The 22,250-nt window shown below is 36.2% G+C and overlaps 1 long non-coding RNA gene across 2 annotated transcripts in view; it reads right to left on the bottom strand.

The window, feature by feature from the left end:
- The window catches only part of LOC139749547 (uncharacterized), a 458,205-nt gene that overhangs the window by 21,877 nt on the left and 414,078 nt on the right, over nt 1-22,250 (bottom strand). The window lies entirely within an intron of this gene.

The raw sequence follows: 22,250 nt of genomic DNA, 5'->3' as shown, positions 1-22,250 counted from the left end.
TCGCTGTCTCCCGCGTTTGCGAGGTAGCGCAAGGAAACAGACGAAAGAAATGGCCCAACCCCCCCCCCCATACACATGTACATACACACGTCCACACACGCAAATATACATACCTACACAGCTTTCCATGGTTTACCCCAGACGCTTCACATGCCCCGATTCAATCCACTGACAGCACATCAACCCCTGTATACCACATGACTCCAATTCACTCTATTTCTTGCCCTCCTTTCACCCTCCTGCATGTTCAGGCCCCGATCACACAAAATCTTTTTCACTCCATCTTTCCACCTCCAATTTGGTCTCCCTCTTCTCCTCGTTCCCTCCACCTCCGACACATATATCCTCTTGGTCAATCTCTCCTCACTCATTCTCTCCATGTGCCCAAACCATTTCAAAACACCCTCTTCTGCTCTCTCAACCACGCTCTTTTTATTTCCACACATCTCTCTTACCCTTACGTTACTTACTCGATCAAACCACCTCACACCACACATTGTCCTCAAACATCTCATTTCCAGCACATCCATCCTCCTGCACACATCTCTATCCATAGCCCACGCCTCGCAACCATACAACATTGTTGGAACCACTATTCCCTCAAACATACCCATTTTTGCTTTCCGAGATAATGTTCTCGACTTCCACACATTTTTCAAGGCTCCCAAAATTTTCGCCCCCTCCCCCACCCTATGATCCACTTCCGCTTCCATGGTTCCATCCGCTGCCAGATCCACTCCCAGATATCTAAAACACTTCACTTCCTCCAGTTTTTCTCCATTCAAACTCACCTCCCAATTGACTTGACCCTCACCCCTACTGTACCTAATAACCTTGCTCTTATTCACATTTACTCTCAACTTTCTTCTTCCACACACTTTACCAAACTCAGTCACCAGCTTCTGCAGTTTCTCACATGAATCAGCCACCAGCGCTGTATCATCAGCGAACAACAACTGACTCACTTCCCAAGCTCTCTCATCCCCAACAGACTTCATACTTGCCCCTCTTCCCAATACATATGAACTGAATAATAAATATGAACAAAAAAAATAATTGAAATTTCTAATACGTTAACAATCAATGATTAACAGATCTTAATATCACCCAATACATATTTCAATCACAGATTCAAATTCAACATGAAAAATACTTCATATACTAAGGTTTTCTGGCAAATCGATTACCCTCAGAAAAATACCAAAAATTGCAGGGAATTTTTTTGCCCAAAAGCCTTTTCTTTTAAGATTGATAAATGACATATAAATGGTATTGGATGGTATTGCAGTGGAATTTATTAAAAAAGGGGGTGACTGTATTGTTGACTGGTTGGTAAGGTTATTTAATGTATGTATGACTCATGGTGAGGTGCCTGAGGATTGGCGGAATGCGTGCATAGTGCCATTGTACAAAGGCAAAGGGGATAAGAGTGAGTGCTCAAATTACAGAGGTATAAGTCTGTTGAGTATTCCTGGTAAATTATATGGGAGGGTATTGATTGAGAGGGTGAAGGCATGTACAGAGCATCAGATTGGGGAAGAGCAGTGTGGTTTCAGAAGTGGTAGAGGATGTGTGGATCAGGTGTTTGCTTTGAAGAATGTATGTGAGAAATACTTAGAAAAGCAAATGGATTTGTATGTAGCATTTATGGATCTGGAGAAGGCATATGATAGAGTTGATAGAGATGCTCTGTGGAAGGTATTAAGAATATATGGTGTGGGAGGAAAGTTGTTAGAAGCAGTGAAAAGTTAATATCGAGGATGTAAGGCATGTGTACGTGTAGGAAGAGAGGAAAGTGATTGGTTCTCAGTGAATGTAGGTTTGCGGCAGGGGTGTGTGATGTCTCCATGGTTGTTCAATTTGTTTATGGATGGGGTTGTTAGGGAGGTAAATGCAAGAGTTTTGGAAAGAGGGGCAAGTATGAAGTCTGTTGGGGATGAGAGAGCTTGGGAAGTGAGTCAGTTGTTGTTCGCTGATGATACAGCGCTGGTGGCTGATTCATGTGAGAAACTGCAGAAGCTGGTGACTGAGTTTGGTAAAGTGTGTGGAAGAAGAAAGTTAAGAGTAAATGTGAATAAGAGCAAGGTTATTAGGTACAGTAGGGTTGAGGGTCAAGTCAATTGGGAGGTGAGTTTGAATGGAGAAAAACTGGAGGAAGTGAAGTGTTTTAGATATCTGGGAGTGGATCTGGCAGCGGATGGAACCATGGAAGCGGAAGTGGATCATAGGGTGGGGGAGGGGGCGAAAATTCTGGGGGCCTTGAAGAATGTGTGGAAGTCGAGAACATTATCTCGGAAAGCAAAAATGGGTATGTTTGAAGGAATAGTGGTTCCAACAATGTTGTATGGTTGCGAGGCGTGGGCTATGGATAGAGTTGTGCGCAGGAGGATGGATGTGCTGGAAATGAGATGTCTGAGGACAATGTGTGGTGTGAGGTGGTTTGATCGAGTGAGTAACGTAAGGGTAAGAGAGATGTGTGGAAATAAAAAGAGCGTGGTTGAGAGAGCAGAAGAGGGTGTTTTGAAGTGGTTTGGGCACATGGAGAGAATGAGTGAGGAAAGATTGACCAAGAGGATATATGTGTCGGAGGTGGAGGGAACGAGGAGAAGAGGGAGACCAAATTGGAGGTGGAAAGATGGAGTGAAAAAGATTTTGTGTGATCGGGGCCTGAACATGCAGGAGGGTGAAAGGAGGGCAAGGAATAGGGTGAATTGGAGCGATGTGGTATACCGGGGTTGACGTGCTGTCAGTGGATTGAATCAGGGCGTGTGAGGCGTCTGGGGTAAACCATGGAAAGCTGTGTAGGTATGTATATTTGCGTGTGTGGACGTATGTATATACATGTGTATGGGGGGTGGGTTGGGCCATTTCTTTCGTCTGTTTCCTTGCGCTACCTCGCAAACGCGGGAGACAGCGACAAAGTATATAAAAAAAAAAAACACATCTGGACTTGAAATAATCACGAAAAATGTCCTGTCATACATACCCAATGTGAAAGACACCCAACAAATATGAAGCACATAATCAAGGAATCTCCTAAAACAGTAACAATTAATTACATATTTATGGTCCTTAATATCCATAAATTTATACTTCTACCCAAAATTTGCTTTAACCATGAAAAATACTCATGCTGAAGTTTTCACACACATTTATTATTTTCTTATTGAAATATGACATGTTGAAATGCTTCTGTACTCAAAATAATCACAGGAAATATCTTGTAATGTTTTCCCACTCTGACAAACACCCAATAAATATGAACTGAAAAATCAGTGAAATTTCTAAGTTAACAATCAATTCTTAACAGATCTTAATATCCCACAATACATGTTTCAATCACACATTCAACTTCATCATGAAAAATAGTTCATACACTAAGATTTTCAGGCAAATCTATTACCCTCAAAAAAAAAAAGAAGAAAATTGCTGGTAATAGTGCAGGGAATTCTTTCGCCCCAAAACCATTTTCTTTTCAAACTGAGAAATGACATAGAAACACTTCTGTACTTGAAATTATCACGAAAAATATCCTATTATACATACCCAATGTGAAAGACACTCAACAAATATGAAGCAAATAATCATGGGATCTCCTAAAACACTAACAAATAATTACTTGTATATGGGCCCTAATATCCAAAAATTTATACTTCAACCCCAGATTTGCATTAACCATGAAAAGTACCCCTTATGCTGAAATTTTCACAGAATATCTATTATTTTCAAAAAATTACCAAAATTACAGTTAATGATTCAGGGACTTTTTTTGCCCCAAAATAATTTTGTTTTAAAATTAAAATGAGACACGGTTCTGTACTCAAACTAATCACAGAAAATATCTCGTAATGTTTTCCCACTTTGAAAGATACCCAATAAATATGAACCGAAAAATCATGGTGAAATTTCTAATTGGTTAACGATCAATTATTAGATATCTTAATATCCCCCAATACATATTTCAATCACAGATTAAAATTTGCCATGAAAAATAGTTCATATACTAAAGTTTTCAAGCAAACCTATTACCCTTGCAAAACTGCCAAAAAAATTTTGCCCAAAAATCTTTTTCTAATAAAATTGAAAAATGACATACAGAAACGCTTGTGGACTTGAAATAATCACGAAAAATATCGCGTTATACTTACCCAATCTGACAGACACCCAACAAATATGCGAATAATCATGGGATCTCCTGCAACAGTAACAGATAATTACTTATATCCGGGCCCTAATATCCATAGATTTATACTTCAACCCCAGATTCACATTAACCATGAAAAGTACTCCTTATGCTGAAGTTTTCACTCATATTTAACTTGCAATTTTTTGTATTTTGGTGAGGGTAATAGATTTTCAAAACATTACTGACATGTTGAAATGCTTCTGTACTCAAAAACAGAAAATATCTCATAATGTTTTCCCACTCTGACAGATACCCAATAAATATGAACCAAAAAAATCATAAGAATTTCTAATAGGTTAACAATCAATTATTAATAGATCTCAAATATCCCCTAACAATCAATTATTAATAGATCTCAAATATCCCCCAATACTTATTTCAATGACAGATTCAAATACAGCATGAAAAATAGTTCATATACTAAGGGTTTTAGGCAAATCCATTACCCTCACAAAAATACCAAAAATTGCAGGTAATTTTTCGCCCAAGAATCTCTCTTTTATAATTTACAAAAGACTTATATAAACTCTTCTCTACCTAAAATAATCACGAAACATATCCTGTCACAGTTACCCAACGCAATAGACACCCAACAAATATGAAGCAAATAAGCATTACTTATTTACGGGCATTAATATCCATGAATTTATACTTCAACCCAAGATTCACATTAACCATGATATAACTATTTGTTTTAAGATTGATATGTAACATGTTGAAATGCTTCTCTACTTGAAATAATCACAGAAAATATCTCATAATGTTTTCCCACTCTGACAGATACTCAGTAAGTATAAACCGAAAAAGCAGTGAAAATCCTAATAGGTTAACAATCAATTATTGACAGTTGTTAATATCTCCCAATACGTATTTCAATCATAGACTCAAATTCACCATGAAAAATAATTCATATACTAAGTTTTTCAGGCAAATCTATTACCTCACAAAAATCCCAAAAATTACAGGTAATACTTAACAGAAATTTTTCGGCCTAAAACCCTTTTCTTTCAAATGAGAATTGACATATAGTAATGTTTCTGGACTATAAATAATCGCAAAAATATCTCATTATACTTACCCATTATGACAGACACCAAACATATATGAAGCGAATAATCATAGGATCTCCTAAAACAGTAACAATTACTTATTTTCAGGCCTTATTATCCATAAATTTATACTTCAACCCCAGATTTGCATTAACCATGTAAAGTACTCCTTATGCTGAAGTTTTCAAGCATATTTATTATTTTCAAAAAGCTGCAAAAATTACAGGTAACAATAGTTCAGGGATTTTTTTCCCAAAAATCTTTTTGTTTCAAATTGAAATGTGACATGTTAAAATGCTTCTGTACTCAAAATAAACACAGGAAATATCTCATAATGTTTTCCCACTCTGATAGATACACATTAAATATTAACTAATAAATCAGTGAAATTTTTAACAGTTTATCAATCTTATTATCTTTTATTTTATTTTTATTATACTTTGTCGCTGTCTCCCGCGTCTGCGAGGTAGCGCAAGGAAACAGACGAAAGAAATGGCCCAACCCCCCCCATACACATGTATATACATACGTCCACACACGCAAATATACATACCTACACAGCTTTCCATGGTTTACCCCAGACGCTTCACATGCCCTGATTCAATCCACTGACAGCACGTCAACCCCGGTATACCACATCGCTCCAATTCACTCTATTCCTTGCCCTCCTTTCACCCTCCTGCATGTTCAGGCCCCGATCACACAAAATCTTTTTCACTCCATCTTTCCACCTCCAATTTGGTCTCCCTCTTCTCCTCGTTCCCTCCACCTCCGACACATATATCCTCTTGGTCAATCTTTCCTCACTCATTCTCTCCATGTGCCCAAACCACTTCAAAACACCCTCTTCTGCTCTCTCAACCACGCTCTTTTTATTTCCACACATCTCTCTTACCCTTACGTTACTCACTCGATCAAACCACCTCACACCACACATTGTCCTCAAACATCTCATTTCCAGCAAATCCATCCTCCTGCGCACAGCTCTATCCATAGCCCACGCCTCGCAACCATACAACATTGTTGGAACCACTATTCCTTCAAACATACCCATTTTTGCTTTCCGAGATAATGTTCTCGACTTCCACACATTCTTCAAGGCCCCCAGAATTTTCGCCCCCTCCCCCACCCTATGATCCACTTCCGCTTCCATGGTTCCATCCGCTGCCAGATCCACTCCCAGATATCTAAAACACTTCACTTCCTCCAGTTTTTCTCCATTCAAACTCACCTCCCAATTGACTTGACCCTCAACCCTACTGTACCTAATAACCTTGCTCTTATTCACATTTACTCTTAACTTTCTTCTTCCACACACTTTACCAAACTCAGTCACCAGCTTCTGCAGTTTCTCACATGAATCAGCCACCAGCGCTGTATCATCAGCGAACAACTGACTCACTTCCCAAGCTCTCTCATCCCCAACAGACTTCATACTTGCCCCTCTTTCCAAAACTCTTGCATTCACCTCCCTAACAACCCCATCCATAAACAAATTAAACAACCATGGAGACATCACACACCCCTGCCGCAAACCTACATTCACTGAGAACCAATCACTTTCCTCTCTTCCTACACGTACACATGCCTTACATCCTCGATACATATTTCAATCATTGATTCAAATTTACCATAAAAACTGTTCATATACCAAGGTTTTCAGGCAAATCTATTACCCTCACAAAATACCAAAAAGTGTGGGTAACAGTTCAGGGTACTTTTTCATCCAAAAACCTTTTTCTTTTAAAAACGAAAATTGACATATAGAAATGATTCTGGACTTCAAATAATCACAAAAAAAATATCGTACTAACCCAATGCGACAGACACCCAATAAATATGAAGCAAATAATCATAGGTTCTCTTTAAACAGTAACAATTAACTACTTATTTACGGACCTTTATATCCATAAATTTATACTTCAACCCCAGATTTGCATTAAACCATGAAAATTACTCTTCATGCACATTTATTCTTTACATGCACATTTATTATTTTCAGAAAATTACCAAAATTACAGGTAATAGCCCAGAGATTTTTTGGCCAAAAATCTTTTTGTTTTAAAATTGAAATGTGACATGTTAAAATGCTTCTGTACTTAAAATGATCACAGAAAATATCTCGTAATGTTTCCCCACTCTTAAAGATACCCAATAACTATGAAAAGAGAAATCAATGAAATTTCTCATAGGTTAACAATCAATTATTAACAGATGTTAATATCCCCCGATACATATTTGAATCAGATTGGGGAAGAGCAGTGTGGTTTCAGAAGTGGTAGAGGATGTGTGGATCAGGTGTTTGCTTTGAAGAATGTATGTGAGAAATACTTAGAAAAGCAAATGGATTTGTATGTAGCATTTATGGATCTGGAGAAGGCATATGATAGAGTTGATAGAGATGCTCTGTGGAAGGTATTAAGAATATATGGTGTGGGAGGCAAGTTGTTAGAAGCAGTGAAAAGTTTTTATCGAGGATGTAAGGCATGTGTACGCGTAGGAAGAGAGGAAAGTGATTGGTTCTCAGTGAATGTAGGTTTGCGGCAGGGGTGTGTGATGTCTCCATGGTTGTTTAATTTGTTTATGGATGGGGTTGTTAGGGAGGTGAATGCAAGAGTTTTGGAAAGAGGGGCAAGTATGAAGTCTGTTGGGGATGAGAGAGCTTGGGAAGTGAGTCAGTTGTTGTTCGCTGATGATACAGCGCTGGTGGCTGATTCATGTGAGAAACTGCAGAAGCTGGTGACTGAGTTTGGTAAAGTGTGTGAAAGAAGAAAGTTAAGAGTAAATGTGAATAAGAGCAAGGTTATTAGGTACAGTAGGGTTGAGGGTCAAGTCAATTGGGAGGTGAGTTTGAATGGAGAAAAACTGGAGGAAGTGAAGTGTTTTAGATATCTGGGAGTGGATCTGGCAGCGGATGGAACCATGGAAGCGGAAGTGGATCATATGGTGGGGGAGGGGGCGAAAATTCTGGGAGCCTTGAAGAATGTGTGGAAGTCGAGAACATTATCTCGGAAAGCAAAAATGGGTATGTTTGAAGGAATAGTGGTTCCAACAATGTTGTATGGTTGCGAGGCGTGGGCTATGGATAGAGCTGTGCGCAGGAGGATGGATGTGCTGGAAATGAGATGTTTGAGGACAATGTGTGGTGTGAGGTGGTTTGATCGAGTAAGTAACGTAAGGGTAAGAGAGATGTGTGGAAATAAAAAGAGCGTGGTTGAGAGAGCAGAAGAGGGTGTTTTGAAATGGTTTGGGCACATGGAGAGAATGAGTGAGGAAAGATTGACCAAGAGGATATATGTGTCGGAGGTGGAGGGAACGAGGAGAAGAGGGAGACCAAATTGGAGGTGGAAAGATGGAGTGAAAAAGATTTTGTGTGATCAGGGCCTGAACATGCAGGAGGGTGAAAGGAGGGTAAGGAATAGAGTGAATTGGAGCGATGTGGTATACCGGGGTTGACGTGCTGTCAGTGGATTGAATCGGGGCATGTGAAGCGTCTGGGGTAAACCATGGAAAGCTGTGTAGGTATGTATATTTGCGTGTGTGGACGTATGTATATACATGTGTATGGGGGTGGGTTGGGCCATTTCTTTCGTCTGTTTCCTTGCGCTACCTCGCAAACGCGGGAGACAGCGACAAAGCAAAAAAAAAAAAAAAAAAAAACATATTTGAATCACAGATTCAAGTTCACCATGAAAAATACTTCATATACTAAGTTTTTCAGGTAAAGCTATTACCCTCACAAAAATACCAAAAATTGCAGGTAATAGTTCAGGGAATTTTTTGACCAAAAACCTTTTTCTTTTAAGATTAAGAATTGAGAAATAGAAATTATTTGGAAATTCAAATAATCCCAAAAAAATCCCATTATACTTACCCAATGCGACAGACACCCAACAAATATGAAGCAAATAATCATGGGATCTCCTAAAACAGTAACAAATAATTACTTATTTAAAGGGCCTTGATATCCAAAACTTTATATTTCAACCCCACATTCACATTAACCTTGAAAAATACTCCTTATGCAGAAGTTTTCATGCACATTTATTATTTTCAGAAAATTACCAAAACTACAGGGCCTTTTTTTGCCCAAAAATCTCTTTAATTGAAAATTGAAATGTGACAAGTTAAAATGCTTCTGTACTCGAAATGACCACAGAATATATCTCATAATATATTCTCACTCTGATGGATAACCAATAAACATGAACTGATAAATCAGTGATTATTTATACTACTTTAATAATCAATCATCAATAGACCTTATTATCCCCCTAATACATATTTCAATCACAGATTCAAACTCTTAATGAAAAACTGCTCACTAAGTTTTTCAGGCAAAACTATTACCTTCACAAAAATACCAAAAAGTGTGGGTAATACTTCAAGGAACTTTTTCGACCAAAAACCTTTTTCTTTTAAAATTGAGAAATGACATATACAAACACTTCTGTACTAGAAGAAAATCACGAAAAATATCCTGTCATACTTACCCATTGTGAAGACACCCAAAAAATATGAAGTGAATAATCATGGGATCTCCTAAAACAGTAACAGTTAATTACTTATTACAGGCCTTAATATCCATAAAGTTACACTTCAAACCCAAATTCCCATTAACCATAAACAATACTCTTTATGCTGAAGGTTTTTCATGCATATTTATTATTTTCCAAAAATTACCAGAAATTACAGGTAATGGTCCAGTTATTTTTTTTGGCCAAAAATCTTTTTGTTTTAAAATTGAAATGTGACATTTTGGAACACTTCTGTACTCGAAAGTCACAGAAAATATTTCAATGTTTTTCCACTCTGACAGATACCAAATAAATATGAACTAAAAAATCAGTGAAATTTCTAGTACATTAACAATCAATCATTACCAGATGTTAATATCCCCCAATACATATTTCAATTACAGATTCCATTCACCATGAAAAATAATTCATATACTTAAGTTTTTCAGGCAAATCTATTATCCTCACAAAAATACCAAACATTAAAGGTAATCATTTAGGGAATTTTTTTGACCAAAAACCTTTTTCTTTTAAAAATGAGAATTGACAGAAACGATTCTGGATTTAACCACAAAAAATATCCCATTATACTTATCCAATGCGACAGACACCCAACAAACATGAAGTGGATAATCATGGGATCTCCTAAAACAGTAACAATGAATTACTTATTTTTGGGCTTTATTATCTATGAATTTATACTTCAACCCCAGATTTGCATTAACTATGAGAAGTACTCCTTATGCTGAAGCTTTCACGCATATTCAATATTTTCAGAAAACTGCCAAAATTACAGGGATTATTTTTTGCTCAAAAATCTTTTAGTTTCAAAATTGAAATGTAGAATCTTAAAATGCTTCTGTACTTCAAATAATCACAGAAAATATCTCGTAATGTTTTCCCTATGATAGATACCCATTTAATATGAACTGATAAATCAATGAAATTTCTAACAGTTTAACAATCAATTATTAACCTCTTATTATCCCCAATACATATTTCAATCACAGATTCAAAATCACAATGAAAAACTGTTCATATCACAAGGTTTTCAGGCAAATCTATTACCCTCACAAAAAATACCAAAAATTGCAAGGTCATATTTCACGGAATTTTTTCGACCAAAAGCTGCTTTCTTTTAAAATGAGAAGTGACATACAGAAACAAGTCTGTACTTAAAATAGTCACAAAAAAAATGTCATTATGTTTACCCATTGCGACAGACACCCAACAAATATGAAGCGAATAATCATGGGAGCCCCTAAAACAGTAACAATTAATTACTCATTTACGGGCCTTTATCCATAAATTTATACTTCAAACCCAGATTTGCATAAACCACGAAAAGTTCTCATAATACTGAAGTTTTCACGCATATTTATTATTTTCAGTAAATTAACAAAATTACATGGATTTTTTGGGGCCAAAAATCTTTTTGTTTTAAAACTGAAATGTGACATGTTAAAACACTTTTGCACTCAAAGTAATAACAGAAAATATCTTGTAATGTTTTCCCACTCTCATAAATACCCATGAATATGATCCGATAAATCTGTGAAATTTCTAATAGTTTAACAATCAATTATTAACATATTATTATTCCCTAATACATATTTCAATCACAGATTCAAATTCATCATGAAAAACTGTTCTTATGGTAAGGTATTCTAGCAAATTTATTTCCCTTAGAGAAATACCAAACTGTGTGGGCAATAGTTCAGGGAACTTTTTTGCCCAAAAACCATTTTAAAATTGAGAAATGACATAGAGAAATCCTTCTGTACTAGAAAAAATCACGAAAAATATCCCGTCATACTCACCCATTGCGACAGACACCCAACAAAATCTGAAGCGATTAATCATAGGATCTCCTAAAACAGTAACAATTGATTACTTATTTACAGACCTTAATTTATTATTTATTTATTTTGCTTTGTCGCTGTCTCCCGCGTTTGCGAGGTAGCGCAAGGAAACAGACGAAAGAAATGGCCCAACCCGCCCCCATACACATGTATATACATATACGTCCACACACACAAATATACATACCTATATATCTCAATGTACACATACATATACACACACAGACACAAACATATATACCCATGCACACAATTCACACTATCTGCCTTTATTTATTCCCATCGCCACCTCGCCACACATGGAATACCATCCCCCTCATGTGTGCAAGGTAGCGCTAGGAAAAGACAACAAAGGCCCCATTCGTTCACACTCAGTCTCTAGCTGTCATGCAAAAATGACCGAAACCACAGCTCCCTTTCCACATCCAGGCCCCACACAACTTTCCATGGTTTACCCCAGACGCTTCACATACCCTGATTCAATCCACTGACAGCACGTCAACCCCGGTATACCACATCAATCCAATTCACTCTATTCCTTGCCCGCCTTTCACCCTCCTGCATGTTCAGGCCCCGATCACTCAAAATCTTTTTCACTCCATCTTTCCACCTCCAATTTGGTCTCCCACTTCTCCTCGTTCCCTCCACCTCCAACACATATATCCTCTTGGTCAATCTTTCCTTACTCATTCTCTCCATGTGCCCAAACCATTTCAAAACACCCTCTTCTTCTCTCTCAACCATGCTCTTTTTATTTCCACACATCTCTCTTACCCTTACATTACTTACTCGATCAAACCACCTCACACCGCACATTGTCCTCAAACATCTCATTTCCAGCACATACACCCTCCTGCGCACAACTCTATCCGTAGCCCACGCCTCGCAACCATACAACATTGTTGGAACCACTATTCCTTCAAACATACCCATTTTTGCTTTCCGAGATAATGTTCTCGACTTCCAAACATTCTTCAAGGCTCCCAGCATTTTCGCCCCCTCCCCCACCATATGATTCACTTCCACTTCCATGGTTCCATCCGCTGCCAGATCCACTCCCAGATATCTAAAACACTTTACTTCCTCCAGTTTTTCTCCATTCAAACTTACCTCCCAATTGACTTGACCCTCAACCCTACTGTACCTAATAACCTTGCTCTTATTCACATTTACTCTTAACTTTCTTCTTTCACACACCTTACCAAACTCAGTCACCAGCTTCTGCAGTTTCTCACATGAATCAGCCACCAGCGCTGTATCATCAGTGAACAACAACTGACTCACTTCCCAAGCTCTCTCATCCACAACAGACTTCATACTTGCCCCTCTCACATTCTTCAAAGCAAACACCTGATCCACACAACCTCTACCACTTCTGAAACCACACTGCTCTTCCCCAATCTGATGCTCTGTACATGCCTTCACCCTCTCAATCAATACCCTCCCATATAATTTACCAGGAATACTCAACAAACTTATACCTCTGTAATTTGAGCACTCACTCTTATCCCCTTTGTACAATGGCACTATGCACACATTCTGCCAATCCTCAGGCACCTCACCATGAGTCATACATACTTTAAATAACCTTACCAACCAGTCAATAATACAGTTACCCCCTTTCTTAATAGATTCCACTGCAATACCATCCAAACCTGCTGCCTTGCCGGCTTTCATCTTCCGCAAAGCTTTTACTACCTCTTCTCTGTTTACCAAATCATTTTCCCTAACCCTCTCAATTTGCACACCACCTCGACCAAAACACCCTGTATCTGCCACTCTATCATCAAACACATTCAACAAACCTTCAAAATACTCACTCCATCTCCTTCTCACATCACCACTACTTGTTATCACCTCCCCATTTGCGCCCTTCACTGAAGTTCCAATTTGCTCCCTTGTCTTACGCACTTTATTTACCTCCTTCCAGAACATCTTTTTATTCTCCCTAAAATTTAATGATACTCTCTCACCCCAACTCTCATTTTGCCCTTTTTTTCACCTCTTGCACCTTTCTCTTGACCTCCTGTCTCTTTCTTTTATACATCTCCCACTCAATTGCATTTTTTCCCTGCAAAAATCGTCCAAATGCCTCTCTCTTCTCTTTCACTAATAATCTTACTTCTTCATCCCACCACTCACTACCCGTTCTAATCAACCTACCTCCCATGCTTCTCATGCCACAAGCATCTTTTGCGCAATCCATCACTGATTCCCTAAATACATCCCATTCCTCCCCCACTCCCCTTACTTCCATTGTTCTCACCTTTTTCCATTCTGTACTCAGTCTCTCCTGGTACTTCCTCACACAAGTCTCCTTCCCAAGCTCACTTACTCTCACCACCCTCTTCATCCCAACATTCACTCTTCTTTTCTGAAAACCCATACAAATCTTCACCTTAGCCACCATAAATTTTCACTTCAATCCTAGATTTGCATTAACCATGAAATATAATCCTTATACTGAACTTTTCATGCACATTCATTATTTTCAGAAAACAAATAAAATTACAGGTAATAAATAGTCCAGGGACTTTTTTAGACCAAAAAACTTTTCGATTTAAAATTGATATGTAGCATGTTGAAACGCTTCTCTACTCAAATTAATCACAGATAATAACTCATAATGTTTTCCCACTCTGACACACCCAAATAAGTATGAACCGAAAACTCTGTGAAATTTCTTGTAGGTTAACAATTAATTATCAACAGTTGTTAATATCCCCCAATACATATTTCAATCATAGATTCAAATTCACCATGAACAATAATTCATATACTAAGTTTTTCAAGCACATCTATTACCCCAACAAAAATACCAAAATTTTCAGGTAATACTTCACTGAATTTTTTCGACCAAGTTTTTTCTTTTAGAACAAGAATTGACATATTAGAAACGTTTCTGGACTTAAAATAATCCCAAAAAATATGTCACTAAACTTACCCATTGCGAGAGACACCCAACAAATATGAAGCGAATAATCCTGGGGTCTCCTAAAACATTCACAATTAATTACTTATTTACAGGCCTTGATATCAATAAATTTATACATCAACCCCAGATTCACATTAACCAAGAAAAGTACTCATTATGCTGAAGTTTTCACGCATCTTTATTATTTTCAGAAAATTAATAAAATTGCAGGTTAAGGGAATTTCTGGCCAAAAATCTTTTTGTTTTAGAACTGAAATGTGACATGTTAAAGCACTTCTGTACTTAAAATAATCAGAAAAAATATCTCATAATGTTTTCCCAATCTAACAGATACCCAATGCATATGAACCGATAAATCTGTGAAATTTCTAATAGCATAAATCATTAACATCATATTATTCCCCAATACATATTTCAATCACAGATTCAAATTCATCATGAAAAACTGTTCATATGCTAAGGTTTTCTGGCAAATTCATTACCCTTAGAAAAATACCAAAAAGTGTGGGTAATAACTAGTTCAGGGAACTTTTTTGCCCAAAAACCTTTTTCTTTTAAAATTACAAAATGAGATATAGAAATGCTTCTGTACTAGAAAAAAAAAAAAAAATTCCCTTCATAATTACCCATTGCGACAGACACCCAACAAATATGAAGCAAATAATTATGGGATCTTCGAAAACAGTAACAGTTGATTACTTAGTTATAGCCTTAATATCAACAAATTTTCACTTCAACCCAGAGTTGCATTAACCATGAAATATACTCCTTATGCTGAAGTTTTCATGCACATTTATCATTTTCAGAAAATTAATAAAATTACAGGTAAAAGTACACGGATTTTTTTGACCAAAAAAGTTTTTGTCTTAAAATTGATATGTAACATGTTGAAACTATTCTCTATTTGAAATAATCACAGAAAATATCTCGTAATGTTTTCCTACTCTGACAGATACCCAACAAGTACGAACCGGAAAAATCAGTGACGTTCCTAATAGGTAAACAATTACTTACAGATGTTAATATCCACCAATACATATTTCAATCACTGATTCAAATTCACCATGAAAAATAATTCATATACTATGTTTTCTAAGGCAAATCTATTACCCTCACAAAAATACCAAAATTTTCAGGTAATAGTTCACTGAATTTTTTTGACCTAAAACATTTTTCTTTTAGAATGAGAATTGACATAAAGAAACGTTTCTGGACTTAAAATAATCACAAAAATTATCTCACTACACTTACCCATTCGACAGACACCCAACAAATATGAAGCGAATAATCAAGGGATGTCCTAAAACAGTAACAATTAATTACTTATTTATGGGGCTTGATATCCAAAAATTTATACTTCAACCCCACATTCGCATCAACCACAAGAAGTACTCACTCTGCTGAAGTTTTCATGCATATTTATTATTTTCAGAAAATTAAAATTACAGGGATTTTTTTTGGCCAAAAATCTTTTTGTTTTAAAATTGAAATGTGACATGTTAAAATGCTTCTGTACTCAAAATGATCACAGAAAATATCTTGTAATGTTTCCCCACTCAAAGATACCCAATAAATATGAACAGAAAAATCAGTGAAATTTCTCATAGGTTAACAATCAATTATTAACAGATGTTAATATCCCCCGATACATATTTGAATCACAGATTCAAGTTCACCATGAAAAATACTTCATATACTAAGTTTTTCAAGTAAAGCTATTACCCTCACAAAAATACCAAAAATTACAGGTAATAGTTCAGGGAATTTTTTGACCAAAACCTTTTCCTTTTATAATTAAGAATTGTGAAATAGAAACGATTTTGGACTTTAAATAATCCCAAAAACATCCCATTATACTTACCCAATGCGACAGACACCCAACAAAAATGAAGCAAATAATCATGGGATCTCCTAAAACAGTATCAAATAATTACTTATTTAAAGGGCCTGGATACCCAAAAGTTTATATTTCAACCCCATATTCACATTAACCTTGAAAAATACTCCTTATGCAGAAGTTTTCATGCACGTTTATAATTTTCAGAAAATTACCAAAACTACGGGGCCTTTCTTTGCCCAAAAATCTTTTTAATTTAAAATTAAAATGTAACAAGTTAAAATGCTTCTGTACTCGAAATGACCACAGAATATATCTCGTAATATATTCTCACTCTGATAGATAACCAATAAACATGAACTGATAAATCAGTGAAATTTATAATACTTTAATAATCAATCATTGATAGACCTTATTATCCCCCTAATACATATTTCAATCACAGATTCAAACTCTCAATGAAAAACTGCTCACTAAGGTTTTCAGGCAAAACTATTACCCTCACAAAAATACCAAAAAATGTGGGAATAGTTCAAGGAACTTTTTCGACTAAACACCTTTTTCTTTTAAAATTGAGAAATGACGTATAGAAACACTTCCGTACTAGAAAAAATCACGATAAATATCCTGTCATACTTATCCATTGTGAAGACACGCAAAAAATATGAAGCGAATAATCATAGGGATCTCCTAAAACAGTAACAGTTAATTACTTATTACAGGCCTTAATATCCATAAATTTACACTTCAAACCCAAAGTCCCATTAACCATAAAAAATACTCTTTATGCTGAAGTTTTCATGCACATTTATTATTGTCAGAAAATTACCAAAAATTACAGGTAATAGTCCAGTTCTTTTTTTGGCATAAAATCTTTTTGTTTTAAAATTGAAATGTGACGTTTTGGAACGCTTCTGTACTCGAAAGTCACAGAAAATATTTCACAATATTTTTCCACTCTGACAGATACCAAATAAATATGAACTAGAAAATCAGTGAAATTTCTAATACATTAACAATCAATCATTACCAGATGTTAACATCGCCTAAACATATTTCAATCACAGATTCCATTCACCATGAAAAATAGTTCATATACATCAGATTTTCAGGCAAATCTATTATCCTCACAAAAATACCAAACATTACAGGTAATCATTTAGGGAATTTTTTTTATCAAAAACGTTTTTTTTTTTTAAAATGTGAATTGATACAGAAACGATTCTGGACTTAACCACAAAAAATATCCCATTATACTTATCCAATGTGACAGACACCCAACAAATATGAAGTGAATAATCATGGGATGTCCTAAAACAGTAACAATGAATTACTTATTTTTGGGCTTTATTATCCATGAATTTATACTTCAACCCCAGATTTGCATTAACTACAAGAAGCACTCCTTATGCTGAAGTTTTCACACATATTCAATATTTTCAGAAAACTGCCAAAAATTACAGGTAATAGTTCAAGGGATTATTTTTTTGCTCAAAAATCTTTTTATTTCAAAACTAAAATGTGGAATCTTAAAGCACTTCTGTACTTGAAATAATCACAGAAAATATCTCATAATATTTTCCCTCTGATAGATACCCATCTAATATGAACTGATAAATGAATGAAATTTGTAACAGTTTAACAATCAATTATTAACCTCTTATTATCCCCAATATATATTTCAATCACAGATTCAAATTCACAATGAAAAACTGTTCATATTACAAGGTTTTCAGGCAAATCTATTACCCTCACAAAATTACCATAAACTGCAGGTAATATTTCACGGAATTTTTTCGACCAAAAGCTGATTTCTTTCAAAATAAGAACTGACATATAGAAACAAGTCTGTACTTAAAATAGTCACAAAAAATATGTCATTATATTTACCCATTGCGACAGACACCCAACAAATATGAAGCGAATAATCATGGGAGCCCCTAAAACAATAACAATTAATTACTCATTTACGGGCCTTTATCCATAAATTTATACTTCAAACCCAGATTCGCATAAACCACGAAAAGTACTCATAGTACTGAAGTTTTCACGCATATTTATTATTTTCAGTAAATCAACAAAATTACATGGATTTTTTGGGCCCAAAAATCTTTTTGTTTTAAAACTGAAATGCGACATGTTAAAACACTTTTGCGCTCGAAGTAAAATAGAAAATATCTTGTATGTGTGGATCAGGTGTTTGCTTTGAAGAATGTATGTGAGAAATACTTAGAAAAACAAATGGATTTGTATGTAGCATTTATGGATCTGGAGAAGGCATATGATAGAGTTGATAGAGATGCTCTGTGGAAGGTATTAAGAATATATGGTGTGGGAGGCAAGTTGTTAGAAGCAGTGAAAAGTTTTTATCGAGGATGTAAGGCATGTGTACATGTAGGAAGAGAGGAAAGTGATTGGTTCTCAGTGAATGTAGGTTTGCGGCAGGGGTGTGTGATGTCTCCATGGTTGTTTAATTTGTTTATGGATTGGGTTGTTAGGGAGGCGAATGCAAGAGTTTTGGAAAGAGGGGCAAGTATGAAGTCTGTTGGGGATGAGAGAGCTTGAGAAGTGAGTCAGTTGTTGTTCGCTGATGATACAGCGCTGGTGGCTGATTCATGTGAGAAACTGCAGAAGCTGGTGACTGAGTTTGGTAAAGTGTGTGAAAGAAGAAAGTTAAGAGTAAATGTGAATAAGAGCAAGGTTACTAGGTACAGTAGGGTTGAGGGTCAAGTCAATTGGGAGGTAAGTTTGAATGGAGAAAATTGGAGGAAGTAAAGTGTTTTAGATATCTGGGAGTGGATCTGGCAGCGGATGGAGCCATGGAAGCGGAAGTGGATCATAGGGTGGGGGAGGGGCGAAAATTCTGGGAGCCTTGAAGAATGTGTGGAAGTCGAGAACATTATCTCGGAAAGCAAAAATGGGTATGTTTGAAGGAATAGTGGTTCCAACAATGTTGTATGGTTGCGAGGCGTGCGCTATGGATAGAGTTGTGCGCAGGAGGATGGATGTGCTGGAAATGAGATGTTTGAGGACAATGTGTGGTGTGAGGTGGTTTGATCGAGTAAGTAACGTAAGGGTAAGAGAGATGTGTGGAAATAAAAAGAGCGTGGTTGAGAGAGCAGAAGAGGGTGTTTTGAAATGGTTTGGGCATATGGAGAGAATGAGTGAGGAAAGATTGACCAAGAGGATATATGTGTTGGAGGTGGAGGGAACGAGGAGAAGTGGGAGACTAAATTGGAGGTGGAAAGATGGAGTGGAAAAGATTTTGTGTGATCGGGGCCTGAACATGCAGGAGGGTGAAAGGAGGGCAAGGAATAGAGTGAACTGGATCAATGTGGTATACCAGGGTTGATGTGCTGTCAGTGGATTGAATCAGGGCATGTGAAGTGTCTGGGGTAAACCATGGAAAGCTGTGTAGGTATGTATATTTGCGTGTGTGGACGTATGTATATACATGTGTATGGGGGTGGGTTGGGCCATTTCTTTCGTCTGTTTCCTTGCGCTACCTCGCAAACGCGGGAGACAGCGACAAAGCAAAAAAAAAAAAAAAATCTTGTAATGTTTTCCAACTCTCATAAATACCCAATGAATATGATCCAATAAATCTGTGAAATTTCTAATAGTTTAACAATCAATCATTAACATATTATTATTCCCCAATACATATTTCAATCACAGATTCAAATTCATCATGAAAAACTGTTCTTATGGTAAGGTATTCTGGCAAATTTATTTCCCTTAGAAAAATGCCAGAAAGTGTGGGCAATAGTTCAGGGAACTTTTTCGCCCAAAAACCATTTTATTCTAAAATTGAGAAATGACATATAGAAATACTTCTGTACTAGAAAAAATCACGAAAAATATCCCGTCATACTTACCCATTGCGACAGACACCCAACAAAATCTGAAGCGATTAATCATGGGATCTCCTAAAACAGTAACAATTGATAACTTATTTACAGGCCTTAATATCGATAAATTCTCACTTCAATCCTAGATTTGCATTAACCATGAAATATACTTCTTATACTGAAGTTCTCATGCGCATTCATTATTTTCAGAAAACAAATAAAATTACAGGTAATAAATAATAGTCCATGGATTTTTTTAGACCAAAAAACTTTTTGTTTTAAAATTGATATGTAACATGTTGAAACGCTTCTCTACTCAAATTAATCACAGAAAATGACTTGTCATGTTTTCCCACCCTGACAGATACCCAATAAGTATGAACGGAAAACTCGGTGAAATTTCTATTAGGTTAACTATCAATTACTAACAGTTGTTAATATCCCCCAATACATATTTCAGTCATAGATTCAAATTCACCATGAAAAATAATTGATATACTATTCATATACTAAGTTTTTCAAGCAAATCTATTACCCCAACAAAAATACCAAAATTTTCAGGTAATACTTCACTGAATTTATTCAGCCAAGTTTTTTTCTTTTAGAACAAGAATTGACATATAGGAACGTTTCTGGACTTAAAATAATCACAAAAAATATCTCACTATACTTACCCATTGCGACAGACACCCAACAAATATGAAGCGAATAATCCTGGGGTCTCCTAAAACATTCACAATTAATTACTTATTTACGGGCCTTGATATCAATAAATTTATACTTCAACCCCAGATTCACATTAACCAAGACAAGTACTCATTATGCTGAAGTTTTCACGCATCTTTATTATTTTCAGAAAATTAACAAAATTGCAGGTTAAGGGAATTTTTGGCCAAAAATCTTTTTGTTTTAAAACTGAAATGTGACATGTTAAAGCTCTTCTGTACTCAAAATAATCACAGAAAATATCTCATAATGTTTTCCCACTCTAATAGGTACCTAATACATGAGAACCGATAAATCTGTGAAATTTCTCATGGCATAAATCAATTATTAACATCTTATTATTCCCCAATACATATTTCAATCACAGATTCAAATTCATCATGAAAAACTGTTCATATGCTAAGGTTTTCTGGCAAATTCATTACCCTTAGAAAAATACTAAAAAGTGTGGGAAATAACTAGTTCAGGCAACTTTTTTGCCCAAAAACCTTTTTCTTTTAAAATTACAAAATGACATAGAAACGCTTCTGTACTAGAAAAAAAATAAAAAAAACTTCCCTTCATAATTACCCATTGCGACAGACACCCAACAAATATGAAGCGAATAATCATGGGATCTCCGAAAACAGTAACAGTTGATTACTTAGTTATAGCCTTAATATCAACAAATTTTCACTTCAACCCAGATTTGCATTAACCATGAAATATACTCCTCATACTGAAGTTTTCATGCACATGTCTTAAAATTGATATGTAACATGTTGAAACTATTCTCTATTTGAAATAATCACAGAAAATATCTCGTAATGTTTTCCTACTCTGACAGATAACCAACAAGTACGAACCGAAAAATCAGTGAAATTACCAATAGGTAAACTTTTTTTTTTTTTTTTTGCTTTGTCGCTGTCTCCCGCGTTTGCGAGGTAGCGCAAGGAAACAGACGAAAGAAATGGCCCAACCCACCCCCATACACATGTATATACATACGTCCACACACGCAAATATACATACCTACACAGCTTTCCATGGTTTACCCCAGACGCTTCACATGCCTTGATTCAATCCACTGACAGCATGTCAACCCCGGTATACCACATCGCTCCAATTCACTCTATTCCTTGCCCTCCTTTCACCCTCCTGCATGTTCAGGCCCCGATCACACAAAATCTTTTTCACTCCATCTTTCCACCTCCAATTTGGTCTCCCTCTTCTCCTCGTTCCCTCCACCTCCGACACATATATTCTCTTGGTCAATCTTTCCTCACTCATTCTCTCCATGTGCCCAAA

This window comes from Panulirus ornatus, chromosome 7 (genome assembly GCF_036320965.1).
Source record: "Panulirus ornatus isolate Po-2019 chromosome 7, ASM3632096v1, whole genome shotgun sequence".
Lineage (NCBI taxonomy): Eukaryota > Metazoa > Arthropoda > Malacostraca > Decapoda > Palinuridae > Panulirus > Panulirus ornatus.
This window is presented reverse-complemented; position numbering and strand designations above follow the sequence as displayed.